Source organism: Rhipicephalus microplus, chromosome 3, assembly GCF_043290135.1.
Source record: "Rhipicephalus microplus isolate Deutch F79 chromosome 3, USDA_Rmic, whole genome shotgun sequence".
Lineage (NCBI taxonomy): Eukaryota > Metazoa > Arthropoda > Arachnida > Ixodida > Ixodidae > Rhipicephalus > Rhipicephalus microplus.
The window spans coordinates 137,190,408-137,207,112 of NC_134702.1; the positions used below are offsets into that span (position 1 = coordinate 137,190,408).

At 47.0% G+C, this 16,705-nt stretch overlaps 1 long non-coding RNA gene across 1 annotated transcript; it reads left to right on the top strand.

The window, feature by feature from the left end:
* Positions 1-11,509: 11,509 nt before the first annotated feature.
* Positions 11,510-14,661, top strand: LOC142803364 (uncharacterized). The gene is made up of 2 exons (XR_012894077.1): positions 11,510-11,680; positions 14,283-14,661. It is a non-coding gene; the product is annotated as an uncharacterized LOC142803364 (long non-coding RNA).
* The last annotated feature ends 2,044 nt before the right edge of the window (positions 14,662-16,705 follow it).

The window sequence follows — 16,705 nt, forward strand, 5'->3', positions numbered from 1 at the left end:
GAAAATACATCGGTGACTACCCCTCTGAGTCAGTCTGCTTCCCGTAACATATTTGGTTGAGTTGTGCGATCCCCGTCCTTGCCACGGAACTTCGAAGCGGACGCTCCCTCGCGGCTTACAACATGACAACTCAAGACTCGGCTACATCCTCTCCGGTCGCTCCTCCTTCTGCCCAACCTGTCAACCCAGCGCCCGCGACAACTTTCGTGACGCTTCCCGCGCTCAAAGACCTCGGCGGGTTCTCGGGCAGCGAGGGTTCCGACGTCGACCAGTGGCTACGCCTCTACGAGCGCATCAGCGCCACTTACAGGTGGGATCCCACTCTTGTGCTCACAAACGTCATCTTTTATCTCGACGGAACCCCTCGTGTTTGGTTTGATAACCACGAGCATGACATAACAGGCTAGGACACCCTATTGGAAAAATTGCCATGGTGGATACTGGAAAACATAGTGGGCGTAGTGGAAATAATAGTGGGCATGGTGGAAATTATGATGGCTATGAAGGGACGTAGTAGAAAATATGGTGGTTATGCCGGGACATACTGGGTGGTATGGTGTACAGATGATGGGTAAAGTGGAAATGATGGTGGAAAGCAGAAGCTAGACAGTGGGCAATAATGGGACACTCTGCCCACCATTGCGATAATGCTGGGAAGCCCTAAGCATATGGTGGGTGGCGCTTATTATGGTGGGCTACATGGTGTACCAAGCAGAGAAACTCTTCTCACCATCGCGATAACGCTGGGAAGCCCTAAGCATATGGTGGGTGGCGCTTATTATGGTGGGCTACATGGTGTACCAAGCTGAGAAACTCTTCCCACCATTGCGATAATGCTGGGAAGCACTAAGCAGATGATGGGTGCTGCTTGTTATGGTGGGCCACATGGTGTACCAAGCTGAGAAGCTCTGCCCACCATCGCGATAATGCTGGTAAGCAGTAAGCAGATGATGGGTGGGCTTATAATGGCGGGCAATTTATATAGTGTACCAAGCTGGGATCTGTACACTACATGTTCTACCACCATGATTTCCACCAAAGGTTAGGCCTAGTGACCGAGTCCGTACAATTATGTTATCCGTGCTTCCGGGTTTCAGAATACACGATTACGACGATTAAGTATGACAATACAGCGCAGCCATATGGCATCAATTAACCTAAATGAAGCATTTTTCATTGTGTATGGTGTCCTCTCAAGAAGCAACAAACATCGAAGCGACGCGAATAAAGCACTCCCAGAGAACATAATTGTCTTCTCACCGACAGCCGCCGGTCGCACTCGCCGGCACTTCTCTAGCTCTTGTACGAGAACTCAGACATGGCGATTCGTGTGGACCCGCCACGGTCGTCTAGTGGCTAAGGTACTCGGCTGCTGACCCGCAGGTCGCGGGATCAAATCCCGGCTGCGGCGGCTGCATTTCCGATGGAGGCGGAAATGATGTAGGCCCGTGTACTCAGATTTGGGTGCACGGTAAAGAACCCCAGGTAGTCGAAATTCCCGGAGCCCTCCACTCCGGCGTCTCTCATAATCATATGGTGGTTTTGAGACGTTGAACCCCACATATCAATCAATCAATGGCAATTCGTGTGCTTGGTGAACCAATATGATAGCGTAATGTTTCCGGCACACTGCATTCGTTTTGGCCAGGCCGTTATGTATATGTTGCTGTAGTGAAAGAGCTACAGCGTTGCGCTGGCGCGACCGCCCTCGACATTGCGCGAAAAGCATCCCAATACTCAATCAAATAAATTAGGCGGGCGTATCTATGGAATGAGCCTAGAAGCGTCATAAAGCGTGAGCAGATGTCGCCCTTTAGAACGAGCGCGAAACGGTTGTTAAACTTGGAAGACCCCGCCGGTAAACTGTTGCTTCTCCCCAGTCCACTTGGTTTTTTTTTCTTGAAGTTGTGAATTGTAAAAAAAAATAGCACTAGTGCCATTACCATAGTGGCAATTGTTACAGGCCGCAGTTGCTTGTGTTTAATAAATGTGCAATTTTTAGTAGCAGGTGTATATCTTGTCTATGTTGTGTACACGACAAACATAAGTTGAGCATTAGGTTGTATGCCAAATAAGTATTTAACAAACAATTGACGTCGTGTTGGTGTGGCGCAGTGGTTAGCGTCTTCGAATGGGAATCTGCAGGTTGCACGTTCGATCCTCCGTGGCGCCTTGTTTTTTTTTTTACGGGACGGGAGTTTTTTATACCGTTTTTATAGAATTCTTTTTATTTTTTGTGGCAGCTCGTCACGGGGATTCTGACGTCATTTCGCGCTCAAGCTTTGCCGGCACTGCAGAACTCACCATACCCACCATGCGCCATGGTGGGCGTTTCCCACCATTCACCCACTACATTATTCCACTATAATGGTGGGTGGTGGTTTCCACCATGCCCACCATTCGTTTTTTTCCGATAGCTGCAGCTTCAAGGCAAAGATCCGTGAGCTTTTTGGCAACATCTCTGGTCGTCGTGAAGCTGCGAAAAATGAGTTGTCGACTCGCGCACAATCTTCCACGGAGCCCTACATCGGTTATATTTAGGCTGTCCTTTCACTATGCCGCCAAGCTGACGAAAATATGTCTAAAACTGAAAAAGTTGCGCATATCCTAAAGGGTATCGCCGACGATGCGTTCAACTTGTTGGTATTCAACAATGTGTCATCTGTTGATGCAATCAATCAAGAATGCCGCCGGTTCCAACAAGCTAAAAGCAGACGCATCTCCCATCAGTTCCAGTGCCTCCCGAACACCACTGCGACGTCCTCGTGTCTCGACACATATCATCCACCAGACACCTGTGACAAATTGACGCGAATCATCAGGCGCGAGCTTGAAGCGACTGCTCTAGCTAAGGTGGGACCAACGTCCCCTGACCCCTCTCCGCCAATTACGTTGCCTCTCATTCAAGCAGTCGTCCGGCAGGAAATCGCCAGCTTGGGAATTCACTCTATCTCACCGCTTCCCCGCACCGACTACCAGCCCCGATACACGCCTGCACGTCCCTTCCCGACCAGCTCTCCCTCAACGTTCCGTAATCCGTCCGCATGGCGAACACACGATGACAAGCCGCTATGCTTCTCCTGTCACAGAATCAGGCAGATTTCTCGCCATTGCAGAAGTCGCTGGGGTCCTCCTGCACAACCGTCCTCTCGTCCCTTCTATGCACGGCCTACCTATCGCCACGAGACCAGCCGCGACCATTTTGCCCAGGAACCTGCTTCTGAACACCGCTACTCCCGCTCTCCATCCCCCCGACGTCGCCAGTGTCGTTCTCCACAGCCCCGCCGACCATCTTCCCCCGCCTTCCCACGAAGTTCCCCGACGGATAACTAAGCGTTGCAGACCCCAAAGGTGGCGCTGCATCGCTCGGACTGACCAAAAATTCCCTTTTGACGATACCGACAAAACTGAACCTCATAGACATTAAAGTAGACGGCGTACATGTCACTGCTCTTGTCGACACCGGCGCCAACTTTCCGTGATGACGAGTGATTTTCGCCGCAAGCTTAAGAAGGTTCTCACACCTGCAACCACTCAGTTCGTCCGTGTTGCGGATTGTGGAATAGCATCTATCGTTGGAATGTGCTCCGCTCGTGTGAGCATTGCGAATCGACACACAGTTGTTCTCTTCACCGTCCTTGATAAATGCCCCCACGACGTAATCTTAGGCCTCGACTTCCTGTCCGCGCATTCCGCCCTCATAGACTGTTCGTCCAGTACGCTCCGTCTACACTTGCCCGCAACAGAACCTCTTACACAACGGCCGAGTCGCCTCTGCACAACGGGACACGCGCGCCTCCCTCCACAGACACTGACCTACATAGAGCTCTTCTCAATACCACCAGTTCCCGACGGTGACTATGTTCTGACCACTATCACCGATGTTCTCATAAGCCGTGGCATTACATTACCGCACACCATTCTGTCCGTCGCAGGAAATTCTACGTGCCTCCCAGTTGTCAACTTTACCTTGACACCTCAAGTTTTGCCACAGAGGATCTCTTCGGCGTTGCTCTGCACCTTAGAAGATAATACGGTAGATGTTTCCGCGATGGCCGCCCCTTCTGACCCCCATGCTCAACATCAATCTGTCACTTGCTCCGACTGCGCTATTACTTCGATGATCGCTTCCAACTTAACGCCGCAGCAGACTGATGAGCTCCACCGGGTTCTGCTGTCCTACATCGACGTTTTTGACACCAGCGGCCATCCATTGGGGAAAGCTACAGGTATGAGCCACCGCATAAACACTGATAAGGAGCATCCTATTCATAGGCGTCCATATCGGGTGTCGGCGGCTGAGCGTCAAATCATCCAAAGTGAGGTCGACAAAATGCTCGCCAAGGACATCATTGAGCCATCCTGCAGTCTTTGGGCTTCTCCTGTAGTGCTAGTCTACAAGAAAGACGGTACATCGCGTTTCTGTGTGGATTATCGACACCTAAACAAAATTACCAAAAAAGACGTCTACCCCTTGCCACGAATAGATGATGCGCTTGATTGCCTCTGTGGGTCCCACTATTTTTCCTCCATAGACCTTCGTTCCGGCTACTGGCAGATAGAGGTAGATCAAATAGACCGTGATAAGACGGCATTCATCACCCCCGATGGCCTAAATCAGTTCAAGGTCATGCCCTTCGGCCTTTGTATTGCTCCAGCCACCTTCGAACGAATGATGGACTCCCTGCTCAGAGGATCCAAATGGTCCACCTGTTTGTGCTACTTGGACGACGTCATCGTCTTTTCACCAACATTTGAAACTTACATAGAGCGCCTCTCAGCCATCCTGGGAATCTTCCGTCGCGCTGGCCTGCAGCTCAACTCGTCCAAATGTCACTTTGGACGCCATCAAATCACAGTGCTTGGCCATTTAGTAGACGCCAACGGTGTACAACCAGACCCGGCAAAAATAAGCGCCGTCAAAAGCTTTCCTGTACCACGATCTGCGAAGTATGTACGTAGCTTTATCAGACTATGCTCCTACTTCCGACGCTTCGTGAAAAATTTTGCGCACATAGCGAGGCCGCTTACGCTGCTCCTCAAGAAAGAAGTCCCGTTTTCATGGGGCTCCGAAGAGGCTTCTGCGTTCTCGACTCTCGTCGCTCTTCTCACTACCCCTCTAATTCTGGCACACTTCAACCCTGCTGCCCCTATGGAAATCCGTACAGATGCAAGTGGGCATGGCATTAGTGCCGTGCTGGCTCAGAAACAACATGGCCATGATTGCGTTATTTCATAGGCCAGCCGCCTCCTATCCGCCCCTAAACGTAACTATTCGATAACAGAGCGTGAGTGCTTGGCTCTTGTATGGGTGGTGGCGAAATTTGGACCTTATCTATACGGACGCCCATTCTCGGTAGTTACCGACCACCACGCGCTCTGCTGGCTCAACTCTCTGAAAGATTCATCAGGCCGTCTTGGTCGCTGGGCTTTGCGCCTGCAAGAGTTTTCCTATTCGGTGGCCTACAAATCTAGCCACCTACACTGTGATGCTGATTGCCTCTCCCGGTACCCTGTCGACGATTCTGAGGACACTGACGAGCCCACGGAGAACTCTATCTTGTCAGTGTCCGACTTTCTAATGTTGGGGAAGAACAGAAGCGTGATCCAGAGCTGCTTGACATCATCAGCCGTATGGAATCCTCCACAAATGATGCTTCCGTCCGCTACTTTGTCATTCAAAAGGGTGTGCTATACCGTCACAATTTCCGACTAGACGGGGCCGACCTTCTCATTGTTGTGCCTAAGCGTTTGCGCCGCTGTGTTCTCACCGAACTTCACGACGCTCCCACGGCTGGACACCTTGGTGTATCCCGCACGTACGAGCGCGTCCGGCGCCGTTTTTTCTGGCCAGGCCTTGCTCGTTCGGTACGACGATACGTTGCCACGTGTGACCTATGCCAACGTCGTAAGACACCGTCGCTGATACCCGCTGGCCATCTTCAACCAATTGACATACCCGCGGAACCATTTTACCGTGTTGGGTTAGACCTGCTTGGTCCTTTTCCCACGTCCACATTGGGAAACAAATGGATAGCCGTTATTACAGTCTACGCTACGCTATTACGCGAGCTCTACCGACCAGCTGTGCAACCGACGTCGCTGACTTCTTGTTACGGGACGTTATATTGATTCACGGTGCTCCGAGACAGCTTCTCACAGACCGTGGCCGTGCATTTCTATCCCAAGTCATCGCCGAAATTCTGCGTTCTTGTTCCACGCAACACACACTGACAACCGCTTACCACCCTCAAACAAACGGCCTCACGGAACGATTTAACCGCACTTTAACAAATATGCTCACTATATACGTGTCGCCCAACCACCAAGACTGGGACCTTGCCTTACCCTACGCAACTTTCGCGTATTATAATTCATCCCGTCACGACACAGCGGGCTTTTCGCCGTTCTACTTATTGTACGGAAGAGAGCCGCCTTTACCACTGGACACAGTCATCTCAGCTCACACCTCGTCCACCAGCGAGTACGCCCGCGACGCGATTGCGCGAGCCGATCATGCCCGTCAGCTCGCTCGCGCTCGGCTGATGGCGTCGCAAACCAACCAATGCCGTCGGTACGATGCGGAACATAGAGACGTACATTTCGCTCCCGGTACCCTCGTTTTACTCTGGTCCCCTCATCGTCAGCTGGGCCTATCCGAAAAACTTCTGTCTCATTACACGGGACCATACCGTATATTGCGTCAAGTAACACCTGTCACCTACGCGATCAGCCCCAACTGTCTATCGTCATATACTATGCGGCCTAGTGATATCATACACGTCTCGCGGATCAAGCCCTACAATAATGCGTCAGATAACGACCTTTAAAGCACCGGGACGGTGCCTCCGCCGCCGGGGATCATGCTACGTGCCAGTGCATGGAGCTGAAGAAGAGAAAGCAGATAGACTGGCACGAGCTAATCTGTGTGGCTGGCGCTGCTCGCCTAACCGGCTGAAAATACATCGGTGACTACCCCTCTGAGTCAGTCTCCTTCCCGTAACGTAATATATATATATATATATATATATATATATATATATATATATATATATATATATATATATATATATATATATATATATATATATATATATATATATATATATATATATATATATATATATATATATATATATATATATATATATATATATATATATATATATATATATATATATATATATATATATATATAAATTATCAGAAGCATACGACGAGCTTCCTCGATTCCTACAACGTCAGTCACTCAGAAAAGTACGGAAATGTCTACCCCACTGCTTTGTTTTTTTGCGACACCTATTTCGAGATAAATGGCGGTTAACGCCGCAATCTAGGAACTGGAATCACTCCAAAGCAGGCACTTTATTTCGGGACATATTTAGAGGCTGTGCAGGCACGCCACTAAATCCGTGCAAGCTTTACAGCTGGTGCACCACATCGAATTGCACAGGCGACTGTCCGTCAGGTACCACTGCCAGTATGCCCCACATGTACACAAATATATGCAAAAGCTTTTGATGGCAGCAACGACATGCACCTCTTCCACGATTTCAGCTTCGGCGGCTGCAACCACTCTGGCCATCAACAATACATATAAACGACTTGGTTATTCCTCCAACCTCGCATATCATGGTTTTGGGACGTCAAACCACGTATGTTTAATAATCAATTCATCCTGACGCACACACATGCTGCATGCCAGAATTACACAGCACACTACCACTTACCGGTGTCAAGTTAAAAAGAAACACGAACAACGCCAAGCATTATGAACGTTATCGACGCTATAATACTCATAGTCCAGTAATCATTACTGACAGGAGCACATACTTGTTTTGCCAGAAATGCGCTATGACACCGTTGTGCAATATTTCCCCTCGGTTCCAGTTCTGGTGTGACAATAATGGTGGACGGCTTCGACATGCTGAGCACTTGTTCAGTTTTATTTATTTTTCTTATTGTTTTCTTGCTTTGAAACGTTCTAATCCGAACAGCTGAAGGGGTATTATCGCTCTATGGTAGCATCGCGAATTTCTGTTAAGACGAATGGGTGCGCCTGTCTATGGTGAGGACTAGACGGCGTGCAAAAGACCTTTCTCAATGCTTGCACTATCTACGTTTCCTTTGATGCCGATTGTACTGTCAATAAAATTGTGCCCTCACGAGTCGTATCAAAACAGGGCCTCACTTGGTACACTCCAAGCTCTGGAATATTGGGGATGAATGCGCTGACCGTGTTCCTCCCACTACTACACACTATATAAGCAACGGATATTCGATTAGTCAACGTACGCTGCTAACAAAGACAGACCAATCAGAGGAGCTGTCATCCCCGAAGCTCAAAAACAGGGACCACACCAACCAACCTGAAGTTAAACTAATGACATATTATGGACTGGCACGAATGCAAACCAACACACACCTATATTTACAGGCTCCAACATGCGCTGCGTGCAGTAGCGAGGTGAATGCCCCTGATAGTAAGGGACTCCACCACTGACAAAAAAAAAAGTCTAACAGCGTCCGTCGCGTCTAGGTGAGGAGGACACCCATAGTGATGAGAACAAACCGCATTCAGCGTGGGAGGAGTCACCCTCCGGCAAAGCTCTGTGAACGCACCTAAAACCATCGACTGGGCCTGAAAAGCCACTACGACAAGTTCAGCTCTGAATGATGAGCTGAGCCAACCTTACTTCTATTAGTTTTTTTTTCAGTAATTGAGAGAGATCATTTTCTGCATAGTCAGCTGAATTTCTTAAAAGATTTCTTACTTACACCTGCAAGATCAAGCAGTATTTTAATTTCAGTTGTGGGTTCTGCAGTCTTATTAGTAGCATTTCAGCCGGGAATTCTTTCGTTACAGTGCTTTGAAGTTCACGTGTGACAGTTCGTACTTTATAACCCGTGTTCTGAATAAATGAGTCAAGACTTAGACTTCCGTCTATCGACACACTTAATTTTCGCGCAGACAACCCAGACATCTATGACAACCCCGCTTGTTTCCATTACTTCCCTAAAACTGGTAATTAAAAAGTCGTATTATACGAAAAATTTTGTCTCGAACAAAATCTAGTCGATGCGAAAACTATAGTTGACTGTGGCAGAATAATTTGCGATTCTCGACGTGTTGTTTCCGCCGCACCTAAAAAAATTCGGTGGCTCAGTGTAACAAAAAGAAACAAGTGCCTAATTCGGTAAAAACGCAAACCACGGCGGTAGTTTCACAAAGAGGGTTGTTCCTTTCCAGACATATCATCAATGCGAAGAGCGCTGACCGAGAATTCCTGAGTATGCGAAGCATAACGCCTGCGGTCATGGTAGGGTTCTTGAATGAAATATTCGTTTTTGACTTAACGTTTCACGATCGTCGCTTTCGTTACGGGTGCAAAGCCTACCTGGCGACATAAAAAGTAGACAAATTTTTTTAGCGATACGTTTATTGACAAGTGAAGTAATTCCCAGTGTACTGTTTTTCGTGAGCTTCTCGAAAGACAAACTGGATGCACAACTGGCTGCTGCACTGTTCAAGTAAGTGGGGACATCGGTATCCTAAGTGCGCATGCACATAAAATAATACGCATGCGAGTACGTCGAGCAATGACGTTGTCGCCGGATATTTACCCAGGTGAGCCGTGAAACATTCACTGCGACGTTTCCTACAACTGATATGTAAGTGACACATGTGAATAGAAATAAATAATAAGTTACTGATAGCGTAGAAAAAGCACGCACAAAGTTTAGCACAACATCTGCTCACACAATATTATCAATATACATGTCGCCGCAAATGATGAAACATTGCCGTCACTGCATGTCTTTTCTGCTCACCTAAGCACAGCTGCCTGAGAATGAAGCTCTATTGTGCCATTATTGGTTTAAGACTGATCACTTTATTGTGAAGCGCTCCATGTCAGCGAACAATAGGAGCTTGTTTTATTGAACGCTATAGGAACTTTTTCTATCTTTCTCAATAATGCTGTGCTACGACAGCGACCTACAAACCTACAAGATTTGTTATGGGAATGGCGTATTTAAGAGACCCTTTGCCAATTTTAGTGTGGTGTCACGAAAAATTATTTGTGAATTTGAACGTATTTTACGACATGGTTATGGGCAGAAAAAACACGAATATAAGTATCGTTTTATGACTCTCACAAACGTTTTGATAAACTTGACATTTTTCTCGATAAGTTACTAAACTATAGGGCCAGTTTGCTCATTCATAAAAACTAAGCAGCCCCATAATCTTTTATCTTCACAGCAATATGGTGTTTGTAGAATCACACACATAAAATGTCATTTATTTAGTTGTTAAGCCACCGAGATGTGGTGACTTTTCGCAGACTTTGTTTAGGGTTACGCTTATCCGTTTGTCGCCAATATTTAGGCGCAAACTGGGCGCGAACTTAGCGCAGCCCATGTGGCCCAGCATGCCCATTTTTTCATTCCCAAATCTTAGATATGACAGCATGGGACACTATTGCTCTGGACCTTTCCCGGCCTGCACTGCAGCCGTCTTGACACCCCGGTGCAGCAGGCTTTTTCTCTCACACATGGTTGTATGAATAAAGACATAAGCATGAGTGCGCTGGAGACGAGGGTTCGCATTGCATCTGTGTGCGCAAATATGAACGTCTACGGTGAATAATAAAACGCACCTCTTGAAGAATGTTAAGTCGACCCATGTCTGCTTCACATACTGTCCAGGTTTTTTTACGAAGAGATGTGTGTGAGTTTTTGTAGACCTTCGTAACTTCATAGTAAATACCATATAAGAGGTTTTACGCCACCAAACCACAATATAGTTATGAGGGACACCGTGGGGGTGAGCCTCGGAAATTTTTATTTTGTGGTGTTATTGAATGTTCACCAACATTGCACAGTACAGTTCCGTCTTCATCGAAATGCGTCCACCACTGCCGCAATCTAATCCATCAACTTCAGGTCTATCCGATTCAACTTATAGGTTCTCTGCACCTTCTGCACTTATTCACGGCGCACTGCACCTCGTTCCTCGATTCCCGCAGGTACAGCGGTAACCCCTGCACCACCATCCTCAATTGTGCTGGGTGCAGGTAACATGCTCCCGCCGTGCCGCGAACCCTTGAAGCTCCTAGGACAGGGGGGCAGCATTTTGGGTGCACGCACCCCACTTGTGGCGCATGCGTGGCAGACAACGTGACCAGCAGACGAGAACAGTGATATGCCGGTGTGTATATACTTCGATGACGTCCAGACCAAAATTTTCCCATCGTGGAAGAGTATGGAGGTACTACCACAGGTAATTTTGGAACAGCATGCTGGACCATCTGTCTGCTCACTAACACGACGAGAACAAATCTTCATTACCCTTTGTTTTTTGTTTGTTCTTTTGTGGTTGTCGTTTTTGCCTTTTCGAGATGGAGACAAGTGCGGGTAGTCTGTGCGTCACGTCGTCTTGCCGATTCTTACCCGACAAACGAGCATCTTATGCCGGCTACGTCTACGACGCAGCCAACATCGCAAAGCCATGCTGACCTGACTACGCAGGCGTGCGGCACTGCAGCTGCTGTGCTTTCTCCGGGTTGTGCGCGTCGCGACGACTCGAAGGGGTCAAAGGACCAGATTTTTTTAATTTAAGGAGATCTTCAGAAACATTGCCAAAAAAGGAGGACTGAAGTGAGGTGGTGATTAGCAGGTTCGTAAAAAGCATGTGTGCAATATTTTGTTTATTTTGTTCAGCACATAGGAACAAAGAGGAGCTGTTTCTATACTTCACGGATGCCCTCAGTGGGAAGTTCGAGTGCAGCTTGAGTGTGCTGCAGGTAAAAAAAATAAGTGGAAATCATTTTGTAAGGGCTTACAAAAGAGCCCAATGAAATATTCGAAAGTCTGGCAGCGGAAATTAGGAGTGTAGGTTTGAATAGTAAGTTTTCAGTACTGATTATATCTTCCTTCTAAGAGCCTAATTCTGTTCATGGCCAACTTTTATTTCATGCGTAGAAAATAAATTGGCACATCCCACGTACAGTCGGAATCGATGATATGCGAAGCACGAATGAGGAAGGTTGGTTTATCACTTTCAAACCACCACAATGTTACGAGGTGGAGGTAAATTATGCCGTACACGACTTCCGTGTCATGATTATCATGTTCGGGTGTGCCTTTCACTTTTGTCATCTATTCACATTACGCGATGCCCAATTTAGTATATGTGGAGCTAGCTACACGGTCACGAGTGCATTATGAAGGACCCAGTATACTCCCACGTAAAGTTACCGCGCGCGCACGCTGGGAACAGCGACGCTACGTTAACAAAGCGCGAGCACTCAATACTCTGACGCCAGGCGCGGCCGGCGCGACCAGCGTCTGCTGGCTGGCCCGACGGCAACCGGGGCGAAATGCGACAAGCTCCATTTGACGCTGATGCGTTACCATGACAGCACTGCGTTTGCATCTTTTCGAGACGGGGAGACGCCGGACGCGCTGAAACGCGAATATGTCAAAGCAACGCAGCGCGGCGCGTGCCCATAAATATATGGCAGGAACGGTGCCTGCCGTGGCAACGCCGGTGGGTTGCGACGAAACGAACGCCGGCACGCATACGCTCCGGATCACGTCAGAATGTATTGGCGCTTTGATTGTGGCATGTAGTCATGTTCTCACATGACACGCATCACGTGATTATTATGTTTGCACCAGTCCTATACCTTCGTCATCCATTGGCGTCACGTAATACGCTATCTGGCATATGTGAAGCTAGCAAAACGGCCCCAAGTGCCTCATAAGTGGGGCATGTACCTATGCTGTTATATGACACGCATGTCATGATTATCATGTTTGGATGTGTCATTTGCCTTTTTCGTCCGTTCGCGTCACGTAATACCAAATTTGGTATAGGTGAAGCAAGCGAAACGGCCGCCACCGCATCATAAGCGTGGCATGTAGTCATGTTTTCACATGACAGGCATCTCATGATTATCATGTTTGCAACAATCAGATACTTTCGTCATCCATTCACGTACCGTAATACCAGACTCCGTATATGTGACGCTGGCGAAAAGCTGAGAGCGCATTATGAGCGTGGCATGTAGACATGTTGTTACATGACACGCATGTCATGATCTTCATATTAAGGTCTGTTTCTTGTGTTTGCCATGCAATCGGGTCATACCATGCAAGTTTTGCAACATGTCATGTAAACGAAACCACCGCAAGAGCAGCAAGACCATGAAATGTAGAGTATGACAATAATGACACACGTTTTATGATTTTCATGTTATGACTAGTGAAATATGCTCTTCATACAGTCGTGTTATGCCATACCAAGTTTCGTATTGATACATTTATTCAAACGGCCGAGAGAGCCTAAAGTCGTAGGTGGCCAGATAGAAAGATAGATACGCTCAAAGTCACCGAATATTGCTAAGAAATGCTTTGGATTTAAAAACTAATAACCTGCACAGTAGTACGCACTTCCCTTAAGTGGTGTTTTTTTTTCACTCCAAACAGATCATTGAAGCAGCCTGCTTCCTTACTCAACTTTTTTCTGCACAAAAAGTATTCCCTACATGAACACCAATGTACCCCCAAAAACATTATCATGCAAAGCAACCTACATGCTACCACAAAAAAATATTGTGAGTTTAAAAACACTGTGAAAACTTTAATTTTTGTCCTGAACGTGGCAGGGCTTGTGCACACAAATTTGGTTAGCAAGCGTGCATCTGTCCCTTTCTCTATTTTTTTGCACTACATGCAAAAATTCGCTTAAAGTCACAATACTTCAAAGTGTTAGGAAAGTCGGAGGGTACACATTTAGCAAGTCTGCAGCTTCAGCTATTGTGGTCATCCTTCTTATGGGAACTGTAGACACGTGATTGCGTTGCTGTAGGGTGCACTTATGGTTCGTGCAAGTCGTGTCCTCCGCCCACAATTTGTTTGTAATGAATTATACAATAGTAGCACAACTTTGTTTGTTTACATCAGCCCAGAAATAATTTGTTGCACTATTTGCCGGTTCAGAATGCATTAACCACTCAAACTGATTGAATCCTTATTGCCTTTCTCCTTACTTAACATAAAATATAATTGAAAGATAATGATGTCAAGGCTGGTGTTTAACAGGGCTTCTCTTTCTTCTTGAGATAATTTTGGCTCAAGCCACTTTTCTTGTTCGACTGATCACATCATTGCAATCCTCTCTTCTCTTCTAAACGTTCTTATAAGTACGAGTGGCAGTGGTGGCGGAAGGCACTTCGCCATATACGTACTAATGCTGTGATAAATTCAATTTTCAGAAGGATGGCAGACATCATGGATAAACTACATCACGTTATCGCTATTTTGACTGCATACAAGGGCGCAAAATGGTTCAAGAAGACAAGGAGGTTCGGTCATCAAAGAAAAGCAAAAGCGCCACTACTATTGAGTATATTCTTCACAGAGAACCAGAGACTCCAGTGCAAGCTGCCGCCTTTGCCAGCCAGAAGTCTAGTTCTCAGGAAACAGCGGTAGTGCAGAAGTGTAAGGGGACAAGATTCGCCTTTGGTGCAGTTTCTGCAGAAACTTGAAGAGATCGAAAAAAATAGGTCTGCTTGACATGAAAAGAAAATGGCCCTGCTGTAAAGTTTTGTGACAACGTATAAAGCGAAAAAATAAACTTCCTCTTCTCAACAAGTCTCGTTTTATGGCATTGGCATTGGTATAAATCAAATAGGAAGGTGAAAATCGAAGGAACAAAGCGTGCGAAACACACAATTTCAAGTCCTGACTCTGTGTGTTGGCAATGTTATTGCATAGCAGTTCACACAAATGTTTCGGACACTAAGAAGTCTCATGACTGCGCGTTACTAATGTTTTTGCAAAGTCGTCTGCCGTAGCATGTGAAACGCCTAATCGGAAGTCTCCGCACTGCGTGTCGGCAATAGTACTTCACCCAAGTATGCAAAACATTTAATAGCCTCAGTGAGCAATGTTCTTGGGAGGTATTTCACTGAAGCATATGAAACACCTAATGTGAATTCCAGCACGGCGTTTCGGCAATTTTCTTGCGTCGTCGTTTACACATCTAAGAGCTGCAGTGCCTGTGATGGCTCCAGCGTTGTCATTTTCAATTTCGTCTTCCCTCAGTAAACCCTCGAAGTTGCTCAATGTGTCGCGACTTCTGCTACATAGGTTCTGTAGCACACACGCTGCTGTGTCAATGAGGCGACACTGATCAGTGGTGTCTGCGTCCACAAGATATACCCATCTAAAGCGCTGCTTCGAAATGCCAAAGGCATGCTCTATAGCTACGCGTTGCTGGCTGAGCCTTTTGTTAAAATTTTGCTTGTAGCGCTCAAACGTGACCCTGTTATCTTTGTGTGGAGGCAGACCCAATGGGAGAAGCGGTTACGCTGCTTCCCCTAGTAAACAATCGCCGACGCAATTTAGATTCTTCAGTGCCGCAGAAAGGGCTCTTTCTCAGTGCACATGCGTGGTGTCCGCTGCAAGGGTAACCATTGAAAATGTCAGTGAAACACCTGTTTGCATCGCAGATTCCTTTATGAATGATTGAACGTATTTTTTTTCCATTGTAGTGGGATGCCGGCTATTCACTCTGCTGCGGAATCTCTATGCGGCAACCGTCGATACACCCAATAGTAATTATCAGACCTTTACCGTCACTCCTAGCAGCAAAGCCTACTTGGATTTTTGTTCACTCTACATCGCTGGGCCTAGCAGCCACTTCATCACTGATGCTAAATAGAAAGTAAAGAACTATATTCAATCACAAAGACACGGATTACTCGGAGACATCAAACGTATCAGCGAATATATACATGTCATTCTGCGTACCGAATAGCTGAGAGTAAACAGGCAAGTTTCCTTCACAGGGATTGGGGAGCGTCTTCCCATGGCCTAGGAAAAAAAGGGTGATGACTTGAAGCGCCCCAAAAGTGTTTCAAACGTCCCTCTTTACAGTGGAAACAGGCGCTCGAATTTGTAGTTAAAGTAAATGGTCATGCATAACTTCCTCGTAGCATCTAGGTTGCGGTTGCGATCGCTGCAGCGAGACAATTGGGCACTACACTGCGTTGAGCTCCTCGTCTTCACTGTCAGATTCAACCGATTCCATGAAAATTGGAGTTCTTCCACGGTAAGGAATCACGTGCAAATTTTCGGACACAAAACTGAAATAACTCACGACCGCTTCCTGGTGCGCGCGCCGCAGCAGACGAAAGGCTTGCACCTCCACATTAGATTCACGTTTTAGCATTGGCGCTGCTAATGCTTAGCATCTGCACCACGAAACAGGTGCCGAAAACTTCCGCACCCTGTTGGCACCGTCTGCATCGTTTTAGTAAGCGGTGCGTCCATTTTTATTCTAATTGAATTCAACTTTTGAGTCGTCAGCCGTTCGCACGTGTAACGGCTGTGTACACCATTTTGGCGGGCATAGCATGATAGAGCCCAGCGCATAACATAAAATGAAACAGCCGCGCTAGAGTTTCGGAGGGTGACTATATTGGGATGACAAAATGGCTATGTTGAAATAGTATTACGAGACGAATGATGAGCATGTCCCGATGCCGAAATAAGAACGTACACAACGAGACCAAATAACAACAAGAAAAACGTGATGGTGCTCCCACGGTGATAGTGTAATCCCCAGTAGCATAAAGGCATAACCGTATGGCAGTGGAATGGCCCGGCCGTCTAGAGGATGACTAAACAATGT